This window comes from Passer montanus, unplaced genomic scaffold (genome assembly GCF_014805655.1).
Source record: "Passer montanus isolate IOZ18808 unplaced genomic scaffold, ASM1480565v1 scaffold29, whole genome shotgun sequence".
NCBI lineage: Eukaryota > Metazoa > Chordata > Aves > Passeriformes > Passeridae > Passer > Passer montanus.
In genome coordinates, this window is record NW_024367596.1 from 7174399 (window position 1) to 7197669 (window position 23271).

The window sequence follows — 23271 nt, forward strand, 5'->3', positions numbered from 1 at the left end:
TTTAAGTCTGTTAAACAGTGGTCTAACAAAATATAGCATGATTCTCTCCAAGCTATTCCAGAAAATAGCAAATGCAAAAATAAAGGCAGATTTTTTTTTTTTATGACAGTTTTGGTTCTCATTTTTGGATCTATATTTTTCATTAAACATTCCAGCATATCTTCAAGTGTTTAATAATTTGTTAAATTATATGACACGTTAATTGCTGTATTCTAGTACTTTAAATTAATGGGTTTTTCTACCAAAGTTTTCCAGATAATATTTTACTAGGCAAAGTGTATATAGACACAAACTTTCCTTTAAATCCTGTAAACCTGGTCTAGCAGTATGTTTAAAATGTGGTGTTAATGGTTTTGGCAAGCTTAAAGAATTCCTTCCTGTTAAACACCCAGTGAAATGCAGCCCCAATGTGTTTCCAATCCACTGTTCCTGAAACCCAAAGAGTACTTGGAGGACTTAAGTGCCTCGAGTGACAGAAGAAATGATGAGCAATCTTTGATAATGAGCAATCTTTGATAAGCAATGATTTCTGTGTAGAAGTTTTCTAACAATTCCTTCTATCTCCTGTCTGCCCAGGGCAGGGCAAGGGCTGGCCCAGGGACCACCTTCCCTGCTCTGTCCATGTCTTTGTGTGTCCTCTTGGCCTCCTTATGCTCCTGTACAAGTGGGCACAATTTGGCTCCTAATGTTTACAAAGGTTTACAAATCCTAATCTTAAAACCTTCAAAGCATGCATCAGAATCTAACTTGCTGGTTTGTATATATTAGTGATTTTTAAACAAGTGTTCAGTAATTAACTAAGCCTAATTATAATCCAAGCAAGATTGGTTTGCTTGTTGCTTTGACATGGAACCCTTTTATAGTGTGATTGTAAATGGGTTAAAATCTGATGCTGGACCTTTATCAGGTAAACGATGTAAATACTGCATCCATATTCTTATATTATTATACAACAAAGTTTTGAGGAATCCTTGCTCAAAATGAAGTCCAAGTGCACTTACTGAAGTAATGTGTAATGAGGAAGAATAGAACATTTATCCTGCACAGCTCACAGTTTAATTAAGCAGAAAAAAAAAAAAGAATTAGTGGCAGAGTATTCACGGAGAGGGGAGAACAATGAGAACATATGTAAATATGTAGGCAAACACAGGATTTTGGTTGGGTTTTTTTTTTTTTTTTTTGTATGTTTAAATGTTGTCATTTGAAGAAGGTGATATGGTCAAGGAATAGGTGAGTGACATGCTTGAAAATACCAAAAAGCTGTATTTTTGCCTGATTCATCGTACTGATTTGTTAGGGGGCCTTTTCTCCATTTGGTTTAGTCTTGTGTTTATGTGTTATCTCCTAAATATAGACACCAACTGTATGTCACATAAGTACTATTTTATTTTGGCTATCTCAAATTCCATTGATTCATGTACTGCTTTTCATAAAAAAGGCAGCAGGATCAATATTTGTAATGGTTAAGTTAGTTTTTCAAAGCTGTTAATCATTCTCACAGATTACTTTTTCCTTCAGTGTTCAACATGACTCACATCTGGAAAAGCCCATTTTATAAACAATGTTTTCCTCATCCTGGTATTGAAAAAAAAAATATGTGAAGAATTTTGAAGAAAAACTAAAGTATCATGCAGGGATGACATGACTCACATCTGGAAAAGCCCTTTTTATAAACAATGTTTTCCTCATCCTAGTATTGAAAAAAAAATATGTGAAGAATTTTGAAGAAAAACTAAAGTATCATACAGGGAGTATTTCTCATGTGGAGGTTGATGTTTGTCTCTCAGGCTCTTTGCTGCTCAGGAGATCACCAAGTGTATGATGAAAGTCCAGAATGACTTCCCTGAAGTCAGTGACTTCATTCCAGTGCATGCTGGGGTAACTGAGATTAGATTTTGGTCACTTACTGTGTCCTGTATTCTCCCCAGCGTGAGACATGAAGTTACCATTTCAGTATTCCTGCAAAGAGTCACCAGGAATTTTAGCAGTGCCACGTCAGGAAAGCCCTGTGTGCTATTCCTCACGTGTTTCACTGCTGACTCCATCGATGAGCATTTCATGTGTGCAGGTCGTTCTTTGAATGATGCTTCAGTGATGGCACACTGAAGCTTGTAGAGCAGTTAGTGCTGCTGTTAAAGAAAATATATTTGCATCTCTTTAATAAGGACATCTGGGGGAAATGCTGATCTTTCTGTTAAAAATCTTTGAGTGTTCAACTTTGAAGTGTTATAGGGAACATACATGCAAATGGAAAATCAAGGAAAAATACTAAAACATGCTAAAATCTGATTTTATCTTAGAAATGCCCACTCATTCAAAATTGGGTTATACATTGGACTTAATCTTTTAACTCATTAAGAGACCTTAAATTGAACATTAATATATGTGGAATCATACTTTCATATGGAAAAATCACAAATAGAAAAAAAAATGCTATATAGCTGCCTAGATTTTTCTTCACTGCAATTACTCTCGCTGCAATGAAAAATATTAGGTTGTTCAAGAAGTTTAAGGTGCTTTAAATTCCTGTGGAAAAAGTAGGCAGCCATCTCAAAATTCAGATTTTTGGCCAAGTTTCTGCCCCAGAGGTATTCCCACAGCTATCTTTCCACAGTGGCATCAAGTATTCCTGTAATGTTTACTTGCTGTGGAGTGTGGGTGTATCTACTCATTCAGATTTTCTGCAAAGAGAAGGGTGCGAACATAGACTTGAAAGATTGCCACCAATAATGAAGGGGAGCACTGGGATCCCACCCGTAGAGGGTTCAGCCCATAAAGAGCATCAGTAAAGTCTTGAAAACAGGAGATCCTGTACCAAAAATGCTGGATTTTCTTCCCAATTTTTCCCTGTGTAGCTCTGCACTACAGACACCACTACAGAGCAGCTCTGTGTGATTTTCTAAACTAAAAGACATAGTTTTCAGCAAGCTGTCTTGCTGAAATTATCAAAATTGTTGGATGGTCTGTAATTACAATTTTCTATCTTCATCAGGTGAATTGCGTATTTTTTTCTTCCTTTAGAGGATGCAGATGCTTTGCAAATGACTTCTGAAAAGGAGTTGTACAAAGAAATCAAGTTAATATCTTGGAAGTCTTGTGTGGATGTGAGGCTGAGATGCTGGTGAAATTACATAGTTAACGGTGTAGGATGAAGCACAAAAAGGCAAGATGTCCCAGAATACGGTTCAACAATCATTAATTTTTATTTCATTTTTGAAGTGGTAAAGACAGTGACATGAACAAAAGAGAATGAGAGCTATGCTGGTTCATACTGTTCTGATTTTATACTGGTTGTCCTTGCTCTGTTGTGCTAGAAATAGCTACGGAAAACAAGTAATATTCCTGATTGATTTCTAAGATTTGTGACACCAGCATTCTCTGACAAATGTTCTTTTTCACATTTGGGAATGAATGAAAGGAGAACTTTGCAAATACCGTAGATCTGGGTCAAGATCTCCTGTAATTTTGGGGGGTAATTGTTTGTTGCTCTTGTGTGATTATAAAAGATAAAGGATTTGCTTTTGAATTCAGTATTTTTGCTTCAGATACACATTCCTGTGCACATGAAATTTGATAACGTTCTATGGACCAGTGAATAATCTAAAATTCTCTTATCAAATTTGCTACTCTAAAAATTTTGGTGAACTGTTGCTAAACAAAGGGATATCTGTCTTGAAACCTATTTATGATTGATTCACAGCCTGAACAGTATGAGTGACAGTGATATTTAATTGTAATCCCAAATTAATTTTACTAAAATTGAGTCAGATAGTTCATAATGGCTGCTTTCCTGGTGAAACTTGCTTAGGTTCTTTTTGACTTGTTCTATTTTAAAGAATAGATGAGAATTACTTGCTAAATAACATTTGCAACATATTTAGTGAAGAGAAATAACAAGGTTTGTAATTTAGAGGGGAATGAGTGATTTCTTTTCTCCTCAGGCCTGATTAATTTGCTATGCCATTGTCTTTCGATAGTTTCCATTTTTCTTTTTTTTTTAATATATTTTTCAAATTGCAAATTGTTCCAAAGCACAGAAAATTGGAGCAAATTGTTCTTTTCACTTTAGTTTTATATCCACCCTTCATTTTAAATATCAACTTATGTCTCTGCATATGGATCAGGTAATGGATTCAATTTCATAAGATATAGTATTGAAAGATGCAAAATCACCTTAAAAAGTTGTTGTTAAATTCAGCATTAATTTTGAGACTCTCATTTGTTCTCTTTGGTTCCATAAAGTGATAATGGGATTTCCTGATATTTCTACCTGCTGGTAGAAAAATATTTATTTTAATTTTTATTATTATTATTGCTAGATGTTTTTTTATACTCACTGGAATTGTTCCTGTGTGTTATTGTGATTTATCAGTAGAGAGCTTTGCTGGGTCTCGTGCAGTCAAATGTTGTAAAAAAGCCTGGTGAGGCTGGCAGCTGGGAGCATTGATGCCCACACAGAGTCTCTCTATCAGTGGCATCTGGATGTGGGCTTGGCCTCCTTCCGAGGCTGTTGGCTCACAGCACTGCTGCCTATTCAGATGTATCTGTGCTAAAGCATAACAAATTTACATATGTTTTGCATAAAGCTTTCAAGCTATCGCTTCTATGTTTCAGGTTGCTACACTGGAGATTAATAAGAAAACAAAAGTATTATACCTAGCAAACTATTATCCATAAAATGCATTTTCATCTCTCTGAATTTTTTTGTAGATGGGTTGCTTGGGATTTTTATATTTCTGGTGCAGGAATAAACGAAAATGGGGAACTGAAGGACACACATTGGTAAAATAATAGAAATTATATTTTCCTTAAGAGCAGACTGCATGTTATTTCCACCTTCTTTTCATTATTTAAAGGATATGTATTAGATGCATTTAAACTATTATTCAATTGTTGGGGCTTGTGGAAATAGTGCTCATGCTCTTTTCTCTCTAAGTTCCTCTGCTGTCCTTACTTCAACTGTAAAGAATGGTGGGGAAGTTCATGGGAAGTTGTTTCATGCAGGGAGGTTCTCAGGTGACATAAATGCCACCCTTTTATGAAACCCTTCCCCACAGTTGTCTGCATCTGAAAGAAGAGTTTGTGTAACAGTTCATGCCTGAAAGCAGGTTGATAATCAGTTAGACCAAGGAATGAAAGCTTTCCTTTCTGCTGTTTTTAGAACACCTGGAATGGAAAAAAAAAGTCCAGTTGGTTGTTATGGATGCACAACTGTGAGTCTGGGAGGAGAAGCAGCAGCCCACTTCCATGTGTTCAGGGTTTTCCATTAAAGATTCAAGTGACTGGAATATTTTGTGCTCTAGGAAAGGATATATGTTATTATTTCTCTTCAGGAAATCATATAAACAGTAATTTATTTGCCTTTTACTCCTTTCTCCTAATGTGCTACATGATACAGGTAAATCTTGGCAGGTAGGATATCTTTAACGACATTTATTTAATTACTTCTGGCTATTACAACAAGTTGTTCTGAGGAAAATGCTGAGCTTTATTTTCCTAACAGACCAAATATATAACATAGCTGAGCTGCCACGTGGACAGGGTGATGTATTAGATATATCTGACCAACCATTAGTTTCTTTCACATGCATGGGTGAAACTCTGAAATCATGACTTGTGATTTTTTTCTCTTTTTTTCTGGCCCATAGAGGAAGACTGTGTTGTTATATCACGTTTAGAGTTTGAGAATGACATTGGATTACTGGCAAAATCTGCAGTTACTGGCTTCTCCGTGTTCATGTCTTTTCACTTTCTAATACATGCCTTTTTGCACAAGAATATATATTTTACCTAATCAGTATATCTGTAACCATGCACAAAGATGAAAAATGTGGTTTATGCTATCCGAAGAGTATCCTGATACAGCTCTAGTTGTATCTAGGAATTGATTAAATACTGCTGTGCTGAGCATAGAGCAATCACATGAATGGATAACTTTCATGCCCCACTGTAAAGGGAATTTTCTAAGTCTAAATTAATGAGAATGAAATTGTCCTTCAGAAGAAATTCATGCATCTTTGATGGTAAAATAAAAGAAATACTGATTTCCTGCAGCAGTCATGTATGTCATAACCACTGACATAAGAAACAAAACTGAGTTGACTCTTAGAATTACAGGCTTTGAAAATGTAGCTCCAAAAATGAATATACTTATGCAATATTTTTTTTTTAATCTCTGTAGGCTTATATATTGGTATATTGAAGTTCCTTGAAAGAATATTTGGGAGTGTTGCCATGAGCTGGACATGGAACAAACTATTTGTGACTATTCTAAATTTGTCCGTGGTTGTGAACTGTGCAAGGTCATCTTGTCAAAACATCATTCTGAACTCTGAAATAAAGAGAAGAGAAACAAACACACTGGATTAAAACACACTTCCACTGTTGTCAGATAATTACCAAAAAGAAAGTGCCTATACTGGAAATATCAATAACTGTAATGTGTGAGATTTGTTAAAACACACAAACTCGCTCTCCACTGACTGTCACTAATATTTATTCGTCCGGTGACTGTTAATCACACCAAGTTTACAGTCCCGTGTAGCACCTGTCACAGGTGTTGATCATTAATCAGCTATTACAGCAGTTTATTCTGCTGCTGACAACTTGCAATTTTCTACTGATTCAGCTAGTTTGTCAGGTGGGAATTATGGCATAGCACATGTGACAAAACACATCACACATTTCTCTCTCTCTCCTCTCTCTCTCCCCCCTTCTTTTTTTTCCCCTTTTTTTTTTTTTTTTTTTTTTAATTTTCAGGCTTCTCTCTCTTCCTCTCTCTCCCCCTTTTTAGACAAACAATATCTGGGAACTCAGAAGTAATAAGGCGGAATGTATAATTAATTACCCAGCTTGCTCTAATTAGGGATGAATAAGTTGTGTCCCTCTCATCATCACAAATGTGGTGATGGGTAATACCAGTTTATGCTGTATTAACTGCAAATATGCAATCCTTCTGAGAGCACTTTTGTTGATGAATTTGATGAATGTGACAATAATTAGCAGAGACAGATGAGAGCTAAATTACTACTGACAATGTAATGCTATCCCGCTCGAGGGTCTGAGAACGTGGCAGGCTAACATGGCAGGGACCAGGGCCTCGTTTCTAATTAATAGTCATCTTTTTTTTTTTCCCTTTTTTTTTTCCTTCTCTTTTTTTGCCAGTGGGGAAAAAAAAAAAGGAGGAACGGTAATTGTTTTCGTCAAAGGCTGCAGGGAGTTATCAGGGTAATAAAGTTAATTAGCAGAACAAACATCCTTTCACTGCCTTACCAGATTGAGGAAAAGAGGGTAATTCAAACTGCAGAAAGATATGACTAGATGAGATGATAAGGAGAAAAATTTTACACAGGAGGCTAACAGAGAAGAATCAATTTTTTTCTTCATTTCTTTTGGCTTAGTCCAAGGAAAGAAATTATACATTCTCTTCTTTCAGCTCATGAAGTTGCTTATGTAGAAAACTTTATTGTTATGCTTTCTGCAATGGATGGGAAATGAAGTTAAGAAATATCATATTACATTGTTCCATTTCTTCAGGGGCTTCCAAATAGCAATTGTTTTGTTACATTATGTGCAATTTCCTTTTTATTAAAGTGACTTTTCCTAATATCCACAGCACTATATTGATCCCGTAATGTTCTTCAAAAAGAAAACTGTTTTTACTTCGTCTCCAGGTCTTCAATGGACCCATTGAGTGTGGCCATTGTACGAGGTTCTGAAGTAGCTAGCTTAGAGTTTGAATTAGTTGATGGATTTCTTTGAGCAGCATTTCTTTTACCATCCTCTAGTGTAAGTATGAAAAGAAAGTCCTTGTTCCTGGCAGCGTTAATGCATGTGACCAGCTTTATGCATGAGTAGTCCTATTACATTTGCCTCCATTCACTAACTTGTACACATAGGCAGGGCCAAGGTCCAAAAGGAGAGAGCCTTTCAAAAGTAGTAGCATGGAGGGGTTTAGGTTACTTAGGATGGCAGTTCCTATTCTCATACATTTTCAGTGATGTTACCATCTCTCTTGCAAGATTTTTGGCCTACCTCCATGATAAGGCTGACACTCTGTGTACTCTGTTTTCACATCCTATCTATACACAGGGTCTTGCAGAAGTCCAGAAAGTTTTGTAGACCCAGACAGATCTGTCAAAGTAAAAATGTTTTCACATGATGGAGTATTGGGAAAAATACTGGAGATACCAAATCAGGATGTGCCAGCTGTTTTGAGATGTCTGACCACGTTATAGGATGAATAGGAGGTCAGTCAAGGCAGTATGCTGTCCAAGGAGACAAAAGCAATCTGCCTTGCATTTACTGCAAAAGAAAAATGAAAGGGTTAGTAGTGGCTGAAGCCCAGCTAATTTCCTGTCAGTTTATACCCAGGGTTACCCACAGTGTTCTGTGCCCTTGGCTAAAGCTCTGCCCTGCCCTCTGGAGCCGCTGAGAAATCTCCTCTGGCAGGGAGGGTTGGTCTCCTCCTGGCTCAGGTGGGTGGTCCATGGAGGGACTCTGGGCTCCAGGGAGCCCAGCTCTCTCTTCCAAAGAGGAGGCTCTACTGTCTTAGACCACACAGCATTGAAACAGGACCCCAGGGGTGGTCCAGAGCTGCTATTTTAGTACATGTGATGGCCACAGTCTATCCAATGCAATGAGAGCTCTGTATTTCCACTGCTGAGCAGCCTCTTCCTTCAACAAAGCTGAATGGCCCAGAGATTAGGGAAACTCCAGGTGAAATTCAGTTCTTTGAGTATTCCTGTGTGGCAACACCTAAATTCCTTAGGTTGAACTTTGAAGAAAGTGTTCCATGAAATTTTCTTACAACTGAAGACTCAACTCCTACAATCAATTCCTGTCTCTCCTATGCCACTTCCTGTCTCTGGCTGATCTGAGCCAACCTCTCCTCAATCATTACAGTCCTTGGCCTTCTACCTATCTGTGCTCATTTCTCTCCTATTTTAACTTCCTTTTTTTTTATTCTGGCAGCTCCCAGGCAGTAACCTGTGCCGTGTTGTTGGCAAAGGCAGTTATTGTCATTAGAAGAGCAAATCAGTTCCATTTTCAATCATATTGGTAACATTTCCTATATTTGTTGAAAGAACTTCTAAAGAGGGGATAAAATGCACAAGAAATATTTGATAGTGTTTTTCCTTGGTTTGTTAAGTATGTGCTGGGCACTGCAAAGGGCTGCATATTTAAATAGCTGCAAGACTGGAATACTGGGACTCTGTCAGAGTGGATGAGGCAGAAAGTATGGAGGTGCTCAGGGTCAGATGCTTTTTCACAGCCCTGTTCTTCATTTACAGTCTGGGCAGAGACAACACCCCATTAGGAGGTAAATGCAACAAGCTGTGAGCAAAATATAACCAAACTATTAAAAAAGAACTCTGCATTAATCTCCTTAATTAATTCCTCACTGTAAAAATAATTCATTTATTAATATAAAGCTCTACACGTGTGTATTCCATATGTTTGCTTTCTGTCTTCAAACCGCAAATGGCCAGTGGAGAAAAATCTAGAACCCCAGTGGCCACAGTATTTTATGGTGCCATAGCTCAAGGCTGACTTTGATGTTATCTAAGCAATTTAAAATGTTCTGTTTGCAGAAGACTTTCTCCTTCTGTCAGGGAGTCCTCTTACTACAGGATTAATGTTAATGAACTACTGAGAATAAATACTCAAATATTTATTGAACAAAATACTGTAATGAGCAGTTTGTTCATTTTTAGCTTCTTCCTCTGTGGAGCCTCCTAGACACATCAGCACTTAACCTGAAGTCTTACCTGGCTGTGCAAATCCATTTGTGAGATGATCCAGCTGTTGTGCCTGTCTTTGAAACCCTCCACAGCTCTGTCCTACACCACCCTGAAGCCTTCTGTCCACATGCTGAGCCCTGTGTGGCTGACCCCTGCCCTTTTCACCTGCTGTTGCCCAATCAAACCCAGCTTTCCCTCTACAGCCCCGTTATCAGCTTCTCCTGTGCAGAGCAGTTTCTCCTCCCCAGTCTCTACCTGCAATACTATTTTCCTGACACCATGTGAAAAGTCCCTTCCTCCACTGCACTGGCACTTCTTCCTTCGAAGATTAGAGAAAACAGAAGGAATATGGGTTTAATGTAACATGATTATCCAAATAGTCAGCCACCACCTCAGCCACTCAGTGTATACCATCTCTTTCTTTTCAATATTCCCACATCTTTCCATTATAATGACCTGGAGAAAGGAACCGTGTGCTTTTCTTATTGAAAAGTGCCCAGAGAGCGCCGCTGTGTGAGCCAGCAGGTCAGCAATAACTGAGAGAATATTTTAGCTCGGTAGAATTTTTCATTTGAGAGTGGGAAAATGCCCTGTTATTTCATTCCTGTTTTTCTTTTCTGGCTCCTACACTTGACACTAACTGATTTTCTGCATGAAAAGGGATAAAAGAAACCATCCTGTCTAAATCAGCTTGGTATTATGGAGTTCAGTGGTTACTATATCTGAACCTTTTTCACCTGGCTCATGAAGGGAGCATCTTACCATATTTATTGATCAGGCTGCTTTGTAGCCATGGATGAACTGAGCTTTCACTTTTAAAATCATGTGTGTATTTAAAATGTGAGGAAGTTGGAAGTGCCTCAAAATAGAATAATCCATTATTTCACAATAGTGTCTTTAATTAGAAAAGAGGCCTTAGAAATTAGCTAAATGTACTTTAATTATGAACCTTACATTTATTACTAGTTTTGGAGGTATATTTACCACCACTAAAATTCTATTTGGTGGATTTTTGAATGCTTGCTCCAGTGAATAGGGTTTGTCCATAGGGTGTGGAGGATTGCTGTCAATCTTAACTCAGATGAACATCAGATTGTAGTCAAACAAACCTGAAGGATTCAAACATATATAATGTTAGTGATAACATTATTTAAATGTTCTTTTGTGCAATGGAGGATTTGCAGTGCTCTCTACTGAAATTGTGGTGCTGCCTAAAATCGTTTAAAATTGCATGCAAACAAATATTTGTACACAAGGTGGTGATGTTAGCAACCAGCTTCTTTTTATTGACAGCCCACAATAAATAACAACATATTGTTTAGGCTCTGAGCTATCTTCAGCTAACTTTGGATACTTGTACGAGGACAGATCTGATATATCAGCAAAAAAAATATGAATCGGTCTCAAGCTAACAATGAAAAAAATAAGTGTGGAGCTTAAAACATCTTCATATCTTACAGGGTTTCTCATTTTCTTATGACATAATTGCACCATGAGAATCATATAAAACTTCAAATTTAATGATGGTAAAAGCAACATGTATCAAAAAAGGTAGCTAGTGCAACCTTTGATTAAAGACATCTTTCATATTTTAAATATTGCTCATTCTACAACTAACTGGTTTAAAAATAGCAGCAGTTAAGGCTGGCTGGGAAGAAAGGAAAGTCTCTTTTTAAACAGACAGGACAAGGATAGAGCTAAAACCAAGGAAAGGGGTAATAAATAATGACAACAGATGTTTGTAAACCTTTTGCTCCTGTGTTCACTGTTTCCATGTGTTTTCTTGTCTTGATGTGCTGTCAGCCTCCTCTCACCTGGGACTGGTGATATCTTATCAAAGCCTAAGCAGTTCCTCTTCACAACAGGCAGATAATAGTGCCTTTCAATTTATCATACGAGAAGTCTAAAAGAACCATGGGAACGATTGGTCAGGTGACAGTTTGATGGACAGTTTGACAGCCCTTAAAGCATCATGGGAAATGGTTGTCACCTGATTTTTCAGAGCAACTGGGGAGATAACCTTCAGCATGACAGGAAAAACAAAATTCTGAATATTTGTGTAGGGTTTGCTAACAGCCGTAATGCTCACTTAAGTGATAATGGGGATGAATTTAGATTGCTTGAAATGGAGTTATCTGAGCTGGGATCTGTTTAGCCTGTAAATGTTTTTGACATCTTTAGCTGCCTTTCAACACTTTTACTGAATGTAATTCTTCAAACAGAGGTAATGTAAGGAGTGCAGATGGATTATTTGGTTTGTACTTGGTCAGACTCTCTGCAGAACACATGTATTGTCTCCTAAATGAAATTGGAAGAACAGATCTCCTAAATTTTTTTTCCTCTTGCTTTGTACCTTATTGTCCTGACTACCCAAAAATTATTCCTTGCTTACTATGAAATATGCTCTATTAGTGTGAACCAGGCAGATGTTTGCACCTGGAATTACCCTCATAATGGCCACTTCTGTGGACTTCTGCTGAGATTCACAATATATTGACCTGATAAACAACATATCCTACTCTTAGATCAATACTGAGGCTTCTGAAAATGCTGGCATTGCTGCCACCCCCATTTTACTGCTAGGGGTAAATTCAAGATGCAGTGTTCTTGGTAGTGTAGTTCTGGTACTTCTAAGAAACACTGAAAAACAAAACAAATCTTAAAAAACAACATCACAGCTGTAGGTTTTGAAGGAGAAACTGGCAGGCAAAATGGTTAAGCATTTGTTCTTTAGCACCAAAACCTGGACACGTGTTGTCTGTGTGGTACATTAAATCAATGTCGAGATCTCACCTCCAAGAGTTTGGTGTGAGGGGTGGAAGAAGCCCTGCAATTAAACTGATCAGTGCAATCAGGAGGACATGCTGTGTTGCCTGTGTGGTACATTCAAGCAATGTAGAGATCTCACCTCCGAGAGGAGCAGAGGAGGTTGGTGAGAGGGGTGGAAGAAGCCCTGCAATTAAACTGATCAGTGCAATCAGGAGGACATGCACTGCAAACCATTCCCATCCTTAGTTTGAAACTTCACAGCAAATTTGGGCAAGCCATGAAGGTTTCTCAGCTCTTTCTGTTTCTGATTCTTCCTGTATCAGTCTAACCAAGATGCCATCACATCCTCTCATTCCTGTATCAGTGATGTCTGCACCACCTTCAGCCAACCTTGTGTTTGCAATCTTGTGTTTCCATGCTGCCAATATCTTTTCGTTTTGAGGGTCTAAGCTCTTCTTTAAGCTTTTTTTTTCTTTATTTTTATCTCCATTTTATCGCCATATCTCTGTTGCGTGTTAAATGACAAACACAACTCCTGACTTCAGAGCCCTGTTCTGTTAAATTTCTAGCTAACATCATATCCTGCCTTCTTTCCACTTCAGAGTCCCTCTTTTGAAACATGCTTCAATGCTTTCTGTGATGAAGTTTGTAAACCACATATTTCTTTTACAAGAAGTTGTAGTGGCAATGCTGTTATTCTCCCTCCCCTGCTGAGGGACAAACTGGATAGACAAATATTTATGATCACTGCCTGTACAGAATAACACATAAATTACCTAAATAAGAGGGCCCTTTTTTGAGCATTAAATTGATATTCTCTCCTTGTTTTTCCAGAGACAAATTTTAATGTATCATTAAAAGTTTCAACAAGCTGCTGTCAGAAATTTCAGCATTTCATTGCCAGCATATTTAGCATTTATGATGTTATATAGAATGTAATCTTATTTACTTTATCATTAAAATAATGTTACCCAGAGAATTTTGCATATTTTTCTATCATAAGTATCAGTATTATAATGATCAGTAACATTTATATATTCCATGATCTGAAGCCTGTTGATTTTTGGGATTGCAGTTTAAAAATAATGATAATTTGGAACATGACTGTGTGCAAGCATGCACAATATGTCTCCACACATGTCCCTCTCTAGGCTGACTGAATATCAGCAGAGCAAGGTGCAAGTTAATTGCAGGCTGGTTGTGCCTCTGGATGTCCACAGCATCAAGGACACAGTGGCTTTGGGCAGGCCATGGCAGATGGTGTGTTTGGATGTGGGTTTTTCCAGATGAAGGTAGAGAAATCTCTCTTTAGGCTTTCACAGCTTGCCATGTAAATACTATTGTTCTGGTCAGCTCTGATTTATATCCAAGGCTATGGTAAGATAAAAAAGGGCCCTTACCCTTCTGTCACAAACTCCTCTTTGTTGAAGTTTCTTTTGTCAAGTAGCTCATACTCTGACTCATCTTTTTCAATACTGTGCTTAGTTTCAGAACTCAGTATTGTTTTACTCAAAATACGCTTTAATTGCAAACTTAGTATTTCCTGAGTAAAATTTGCAAGTTTACTCTCTGCTTTAGATTTAGTATTGTAATTGATTTTATATAATTTTTGCACAGCAATACTGAAAGAATTATCTATGTTGAGCTTTTCTACATTGTTTTTTTTAAATAATGGTAAAATCTCCTACTGCAAGTGAGTTTAACAAAATATTTCTGAGTGTATCCACTGCTTCTACAAAATGCAAGTTGCAAGTGAAGGTTTTTCTCCCTGTATTTTTGCAAGCAAACAATGTGGTTGTCAGAGAACCTAATCAGTATTTGAGCTGACAAACAACCAAACAAAAAAGGTATTTAGCAGGGCCTCTGATTTCCCTAATGACAGAATATACCCATCAAGGAAACTCAGTAGCAGCTGCTCCATTGTGTTAAAGATTTGAAGATGTCTTCGTTTTGAAAAAGTTTGGAGGATTTTCTTTACTTTCACCAGAGAATATGTAAAGAGGCATTTTTATTTCTTTTTGGTGTGGGAAGACAGAAATCAGCTGATTACCAAGTTAATACTGCTTTCTGTGGCTGTGTAGTAGGTTCTTCAGTTTCAAGACTAAATCTTGTGTGTCAGTTGTGATCAGATAATTGCTGATAACAAATCCAACTCACTCACTGGGCTCTCACATAACATCCATCTGGAAAAACACCGACATGCACCACATGGAAAAGAGGAGGCTCCTCTTCTGCTTGTGGATGACTATTTATTTCTTATACTGTTAACTCACATCCTCTTTGAATATTAATTACTTTATTCTAGCTGCTTTTCTAAGTTCATAGCATCCACTGCCATAGTGTGATGAGGCTTCCAGAGAGTTCTAATGAAATAAGTACAGTATTTGCATGGTTGGATGAACATTTAGATCTGTTTTTCCCTTGAGGTGGAAAATCGATCTTGTGCTAAACAAGATAGATATTGATAAGAACACTGATATTGAGTCAACCTGAAATCAATGTTTTCTCATAACTGATTACAGAATTCTTGGAGTAACATCAAAAGGAATTCAGTAATGAAAGTGTGAAGACTTGAATCATCTGGGAAAAAAGAGTGAATTGTAAAATCAGAGTGAATGTCTTAAACAAGAGAGGGAATCCAGGATAAGACAAAAGTAGTCAATAAAACTGCAGCAGGGGAAGCAGGAGTGATAAGGAGAATGAAATAACAGATGAGAATGGCTTCAGTAAAGAAAAGCTGTGTTGGAAGCAATAAGAATAAAAATCCCAGGCAAAATCTGATAGTCTGACTGGGGCAGAAGAGCATTCCTGTCTATCACAGCCTTCATCATAGAATTTTATACAGTGCTCTAATTGTCTTGTTTTTACTGCATCCATGTATTATGGAGACATGGACAGAACCTTGAGAGGTCCTTTTATGCCTATTTCAAACTGGCAGAAGTATCTCATATCCAGGAGAATCAGTATTCAGAGAAATCTGGGGGGATGATGCCTGCAATGGCAGCAGCACTTTAACCAGAAAATGAAAGACAGCAGGGTTTCTCTGTTACATCACTGCAGCACAAGGCACAGTTTTCAGATTGTGAAATTTGCAATTCATTGGCAGAATTAGATACCCTTATATTCAACTGGTGATGGCAGCTTGCTGTATTCTGAATTTCTCTGGAATGAAAGGGTGGATTCTTAGTTGTAATCTGTGCAGCAAGCATGTCTGCAGCATTGGTGGCACTTAGGAATATTTGGAGGAGAAACGGGAGTGCTGTTCACCAAACAAGGTACTTGACCACTTAGTCAGAAGTGCTGACAATTCCTTATGACACTTTTACCCGTCAAGAAGAATGTAAGTAGGATTCATGCATCTTGGATGTGTAGCATTTAGAATATTTCACACTTTGTGAGTGTTCTGAGCTTCAGAGAGAAGAAAAGAAGCAGCATTTGTTTGCTGGCATAGGATGCATCTTCACAAGAGGAGCTTTGTGAGTGTACGAGTCTACCTGTTCTTTTTTGAAGTACTTCACTGCTGCTTTTCAGTGTTTGGTGTTTCGCTGGTGACCTGCAGGCACTTAGCTCTTCGATGAAGCATTGTCTACCACAGACAGCTCAAAGGACTCAAATTCATAGTTTCAGTAAGAGTTCAGCTATGAAACAATAAGGCTCAGGCACAGACATGTCAAAGCAGGTGGCTTCCTCACCATTTCACTCTTCCTGAATTCCTGTTGTTGCTCTCAGTGCCCCTGCTTCTCTCTCTTCATCTGGAATATATTCCAAGAAAGCAATCTCAACATGTGTATGTATGTATTACACAGATATACAAGTCCCCTAGAGTGTTATTAAAAAAAAAATAGTATTTTTAATAGGAATCCTCAGGATTGAACTGAGTTCATAAGTCTGCTTGACTGATAGAAAATTCAGAGTGATCATAATGAGGTCATTGTTTCCCTAAAACAGTGGAAGACAGACGGACAACTCCATTGTCAAGTCTTGTTTGTTTACATTTGTTTACATCTTGTTTGTTTACATCTTTATGTCATAAAGTAAGGGTCAACATTTAAATGAATCTACACCCACATCTGCTTTTTCAAATCTGAGCAAAATGGTTGAAGTAACACATTTGGGAAGTTTTACAGCTTTTGCTTTATCGACATCCCCATCAGTAAGAAAGTGTGAGTTCATTTATGAACTCATTATTGCACCCTGAAGTGGACACAAAATCTATTTCAACTCATTTCTGGAATGCTGAATCTAAATTAATTTGTCTTAATTGAGACACTTTTTTGCATTTGATATTTGAAGATAGGATTAATTCACAGCCATCTGTTATCTTATCTTGCCTTGGTTAATGATAGGCCCAGCAGTTTGGGGAAATGAAATGAACAGGCACAGGGGTCACTGTCATTATCTGGATCATTTCATGTGATGCAAATTAAATCAGGTACATCACGGCAGCTAAAACTGCTTGTAGTTCCTTTAGTGAAAGCTCTCACATTGATCAGTTTTGATTTTAGCTCAAAAAGCTCGTATTTCTGTCTTCAAGGCACTGTCTTTGGTACTAGTCATGTGCAAAGGGTAGACAGGAGGTGTGGTAGCTACTTCCATTTGTCCCTTCTTCATTCCTTAGACGTTTCTTGCATGCTTGGGATTTGGTAGGAAAGAAGCATATGGATGCTGGGTGTTCTGAAGGGAAGCAACATTCCCCAGCTACACAAATATTGTTATGAGCTGCTATTGTGCAACCTGTTCACATTTATAACTGCAATTGATATCCAGGAAGGTGATTTAATTTTGAAGAGGGAGCAGGCATGCTCGAAGCACAGCAACATAGGGATGACACTAAGGATGTTAAATATATTGAGTTCAGAAACCGACAATTGCAATGCAAATTTCACTTGTGAGCCTGCAAACACTCCAGTTACCCTGAGACGTTTATTTTCCATTTATTGTCATCTTTAGAGGCATTTTTCACTTGTTTGGTCTCTAATGTATAGATTTTCTTACCCAAAAAACTAAACATAAGATTTTGACTTTCAGCACCTTGGTGATGAAAACAAATCCCAGAGCCAGCACAAAGCACTGCCAGAGCTGATAAATACTCTTCAACAGTGATGAAAATTAGGCTCTGACATGATTCTGGCACAGGCAGAAACTTTCAAACAATGTTGCTGTTATTATTTTGCTCATGAGGAGGAGAAGATTTTACTATAAGACTAAATCACTTACCTGACATTTCATTAAAACTTTAGTGCTTTTCATGTTAAAATCTTCTCTACTTAACAGAAATGGAGACTGAGAAGGGACTTGATCAGTGCCCTGTAGTGAGTGTTCAGCTGTTCTTGGACTTGCTTGCAGGAATCCTGCTTTCCAATCTCGTCTGCTTCATATCTTCCATCTCAGACCAACTGCAGCTACAGCAGTTGCACCAGCATTATCCTGGTTTGCACCTGTGTTTTCCAGGATCAGCTCTAGCTGTGGATGTTTCTTTAGTGCGTTCACGTTTTATTGCCTTTCTCTGCAAATGGCCTGTGCAAAGGTTATAATGTTCTCCTTCCTTGACTAAATAGTTTAAGGCTGCACCAAATTTATTAATATTGTTGTTATTATTATTATTTTGCTAATGCAATGTCTTGTGTATTTGGTAGTAAGCAGTTTCCCATCTGTGGCTGAATGATAGAAGCTAAAGCTGATATGGATTTTCTATTTTCCATCACTCCATATCATTTGTAAACTCTTTAGTTCTGTAAAAGATCTGCTTTAAATAAATAAATGTATCCTGACTAATCCTCTTTGAATAAGTGGAAAGCATTTAATCCCATGATTCTGTAAATCCAGGGTAGCTGTCAAATTGTGTGTTCATTTTTCTGCATTATCTAAATCGGTTTGTATCAGATTTTTCATTGACAACAACAGTTTGTTATTTGGATTAAATACCTCTCATGCTCTATAACCTTTCATTTAAGAGTCATTTGCATCCCTTTTTTGGCTGCTACTTCAATCATCTGTATTTTAACAGTTCTTTAGGAATATTTGCTGCTAAATATTCACACTGCTTTTAAAACTGTCTTTTTTTTTTCCAAATTCCTAACTTCTTCAAGATCTGAAATTCAAACTATTTTGTTTGTGTCGCCAAGAGGCTGAATTCATTTATCAGTTTTCAATTTAAGAAAATAAAAATAGATGACTAGTGAACTTCGTTTCAAAATTTTAAAAAGTGGTTCATTAATTGAACAGCAGCTGGAGGGAAAATCTAATCAGCTCATTTCAACTGCACTAGCTCATTATCATTTTGTCTGATGAAATCTTTGGTGGCTGGTTTCATGGGAAATGGGTCCTTCATACAGCCGCCCCTGAACTGTCTGGAAAAAGGTCACTTGTCCCCATCCAGTAATTAAAACTCATGTCAGGAAATGCACTTCCACTTTTTAATTGCTAGGGATAGCAGCCCTCTTGTGGTTTTTTGACATGAAGGAAATGTTTGGGCTCTTCCTGTTCTTCAGAAGAATTTCAGTGGCTCATGCTGACGGGTAGTGATTTCTGAAAACAGAGCAAATGTGACACAAAAATTCATGTCCAAGTAGCTGTAGCATTTCTTTCCACTGGTAAATCTCTTACCAGTGCCCACAGGGATACAAAGGATTGCATCTCTAGTTTAGTTTGCACTATCCTGAGCTGGGCATGACTTAGTTTGGGAACCACAGAAGTTTTGGAGATGGTGCATAGAATTTAGGGGTCTGTGTTACCTCTTGAACTTTTCAGTGCTAACACCACTGCTGTAGAACAGACCTTCTTTTTAAATATGTTTCCCAATAAGTTTGTGTAGATTCACAAATGTAAAGAAATGTAAAGAAAAGAATAGCCAAGACTGCCAGATTCTCTTCCCTGTTCTTGTTTCATTTGGGGCAAAGTTTTGCCTCATTTTGAGATGGTTAAAGTTCAACTTTCCTCTAATAAGTGTTGTATTCAACTTATTTTTTGGAAAGTGCTTTGAAACAGCTACATTAAATGTATGAGAGATGTGTATAACTCTAATAGCCATCATTTAAGTATTGGATTTATAATAATTTTACCAGTGATGAACGTTGCAGTAGAGTAACAGAACTATAACTTTTAGAAATAAAGTTTTCTAATAATAAAATATCAAAGCATACTTTTAAATATTTCTACTAAATGAAGAAAAATCTTATTATTCAACTGTAGCTTTTGCCACTTAATAATAGCATAATTGTAGATAGAAAAGTCCTTTTTTTCATTACCTTATATACTAAATAAGTTTATAAAATAAGATATAAGTAAGTGATTGGTTTCATAATTTCTCAAGTCTGTTATATATTTGCGCAGTTCTTCTCGTTCAAACTGTGCACACCAGCAAAGCATTATTTAGGTCATGGATAACTGATAGAAATTCAAAACCCCCAACACACTACTTAGACATGCTACTTAGCCAAGTTCTAATTTTGGTGAGTTAAATTCATTGTGCATCTGCTGCAAAGTAATTTAGGAAAGACTTCATATGAATTTTGTAATTAAAAATTGAGAGCACTGACAGTACTGGGAAGGACTGAAAACCAAATATTTTGTTTGCGCTTCCACACTGGGACACATTTTCAATAAGGAAACTAAGACTGACTATAAAAATAAATTCTAGTTAAGTTTATTTAACTCCAGTTAGGATTTGAAAATAACTTTCCTGCTTTTTTCACAATAAATACTTGATTTCATGGTAAATTCTCGATTTCTTCAGAAAGAAAATCTGTGTTTAGATTAAAAGCATTGCTTACAAGTGAATAACTTTCCTCAGGAAAATTTATGTAAGAGCAATTCCTTTCTAACTTTACTTTTCCACTGGGCAAGGGAGTGTGATGTAATATCTGGGTATCTGCCTATATAACCATAGTGTTTACATGTCTTCTGTATATGAAAGTTGGTGGTAAAGCCAGCACAAGGTGAAAAACTTGGAATTGGTCCATATGGTTCTCAAAAATTGTAATTTAAATTTAATAACAAAATTAAATTTTCACAGTAAATTTATTTTTGCCTCGTCCAATGGGTTGTATTTTCTAGTTTGTCTCTGCCACCATGAGGGCAGAAATTTACCTTCCCTGGACAAGTTGCTAACTTAGCCTCCCCAAAGAGCTGAAAAGTTGTGAGGATTTTGTGCCCTTCATAAATAAATGCTAAAACTCTGAGATGCATCAGTAGCATGGTTAAATCAAAAGGCTCTGGTGAAGGTTTTCAGCCTGGTTTCCATCTGGATCCTCAGTGCTTGAGAGGAAAATAAAGACGCTTAAATCTTCTGTTGGAAGCATCTCACAGGAAGAATGAGATGGTTTATCCTGAGCAAACAGTCCCCATTAACTCAGCCCCAAACAGGGCAGTAGATATTGTTTACACTGGAGATACCATCTCCTGTATGGTAAATACACACTGAGCAGCACTCATGGAGCACAGCATTCAGGAACTGCTGAAGTCTCTGTGTACACACAGATATGTTTGCCTGATATAATGTGGGGTTTACCCTCTTTAGCCAGACTTACCAGGTTAGAGAGGCATTTTCACAGACATTTGGTAATGAATGACCTGCTATGGTTTTGAAGAGATGGGATCTCCTACAAACAAATAACCATGAGTTGTGTGTGTTCACCACAGGAAGAAAAGTGTAATTTAGCTGTGTGAAGATGAGCTAGAACTCAGGGGTGTTGCACAAGAAATCTTTACCTTTATAGTAAATAAATTGTCATGTGTACTATGAGTTTCAGTAATTTGTTGCCATTGATGCACAGTTTCAGGGTTGCCCTTCTTTGCAGTGAAGTACCTTTTCCATCTTCCTCCTTAAAACTCTAATTTTAGAGTTAATAACTCTCCCCTTCTATTGCAGCTCTGGAGCTATGTGTGCTTTACTTTAACTGTGCTCTTCAAAAAGCTGCTTTGAGCTTTTTCTAATAATTGTATTTTGTACTAATGCTGCTGATATGAAAAACAAGCTTGAAAAGAATATATAGTAGTATGTAAGTAAACAAGAGTTTTTCAGTGACTTTCTTGGCATAGTACGTCAGGGAGTTTAATGTGAATTTAGTTCTCTCCTAGTAATTACCTTAATGGTGGATAATTCCTGGCTGGGAAAGCCACATTAGAATCAGTTTCATACTTTGATACAAGTTTTATGGGTACAATTACTAAATAGTGAAAAGATCATATTTCAAAACCTTCAAGAAAGTCTTGTATCCCCTGCCACTGTTTCTGCAACTAAAAGCCATTGGAATTGATTTCTTTTGCACACGGTAATGTGGCTAACCTAGTTAATTTTTTTTATTGCAAATTCAGTGAAAATTAGAAGGTGTATTCAAATACTGTGCTTTTTTGATGTACTGCATTAATTAAATATAAGTTTTTCAAAATTTCAGAATGGTGTAGGCATTATATGTTTTGTACTATTGCCTTGGAAGCCCTTAGCAACAAATTGGTAATGGTCACAGGAAGAGTAAAGTGGCTTAAAGTGTTCTGCTTATTCAGTAAATACGTATGATGAATTCAGTAAAGATTTCTGAAAATACTGTAAACTTCTTTGAAGTTTTTATTTTTGCTACCCATGGTTTAAAACACTTATTCTCTCTTAAATCCATGCCAAATTTCCAGAGTAAGGTGTCTGTAATGGCTATTTATAAAGAGTGCAGCTTGTTCTACATCAAATGCCATCATGAATCACTCCACCAATGGAGACCTCCTTATTTCAAACATGAGAGGTGTTCATCTAAATGCTGCTGAGGTCACCTGAAGGGAAGAATCTGATGAAATTATATAAGTATGCCCAAAATCTGTGTCCTCATGGAATTTCAGAGCAGGCTAAACATGAACTTTTGTGTGTTGAGATTTGTGTAATATTCTCGTTTTGCTTTCACATGGCTGTGTTACTCATCATTGCATTCACCCAGAGGATCAGAGCAGTCGGTGTGACTGGTGCTCCCAGCTTCAGCTCCGTGCTGCTGGCACCCATTCCTGGGGACTGGCCCTGAATGTGGCTCTGCAGCACTGACCCCCAGGTGTGGCCATTCCCAGTGCCACCACAGGCCCACTGTGCCCATGGAACCCCTGCACTCTGGATCTGAGGAGCAGGAATGGCAGTGGCAAGCGTGGAGCAGTCAGTGCAGTCTGGTGGCTCGATGAGGAGCTCCACTGGATAGAACCACCTGGAAGGGAATGGCAGCTTTGTCCCGGGGAAGATGCTTAGGAAAGGTCTCTAGGCTTAAGCTGCATCCCTGGTTTTCACTAATCCATTTGCTTTGCTGGGGATTTGTGCTAATGATACCTTCTTGCCCTGCTTCTGAGCTCGTGGCTGTGGCAGCAGCCGTGCAGGAGTTGTGTCAGAGTTAAACCTGGCACGGGAACTCCCCAGGGTCTGGGTTGAATTTCCAAGGAAAACTGTGGTGTAAATGATTTCATGGATGCAAAAGATACGATCCACAACTACCACACATGCCTGGTTAAGTAGTGAACTGCAAATTTTAAAGGTGTTTGCATGCCAAATGCTCTCCAAATTTAAGTGTTGCTTTAATTTTTATCGGCAGCCTTTGGTGGCCAAATCCATCCCACACAGCCATCAAATGCATGTTTTGGGCCAAATTGGCATTTTTGTGAAATTCTTACAGTGGTGATAGACAGGAAAGATGCACTTCATAAATCAGCTCCCAGTAGCTTCACCAAGCACTGAGTTGAATTAATGTCTCTCACTCTTGTCAGTTTGTTTTCCCACAACAAATCAGAAATTGTG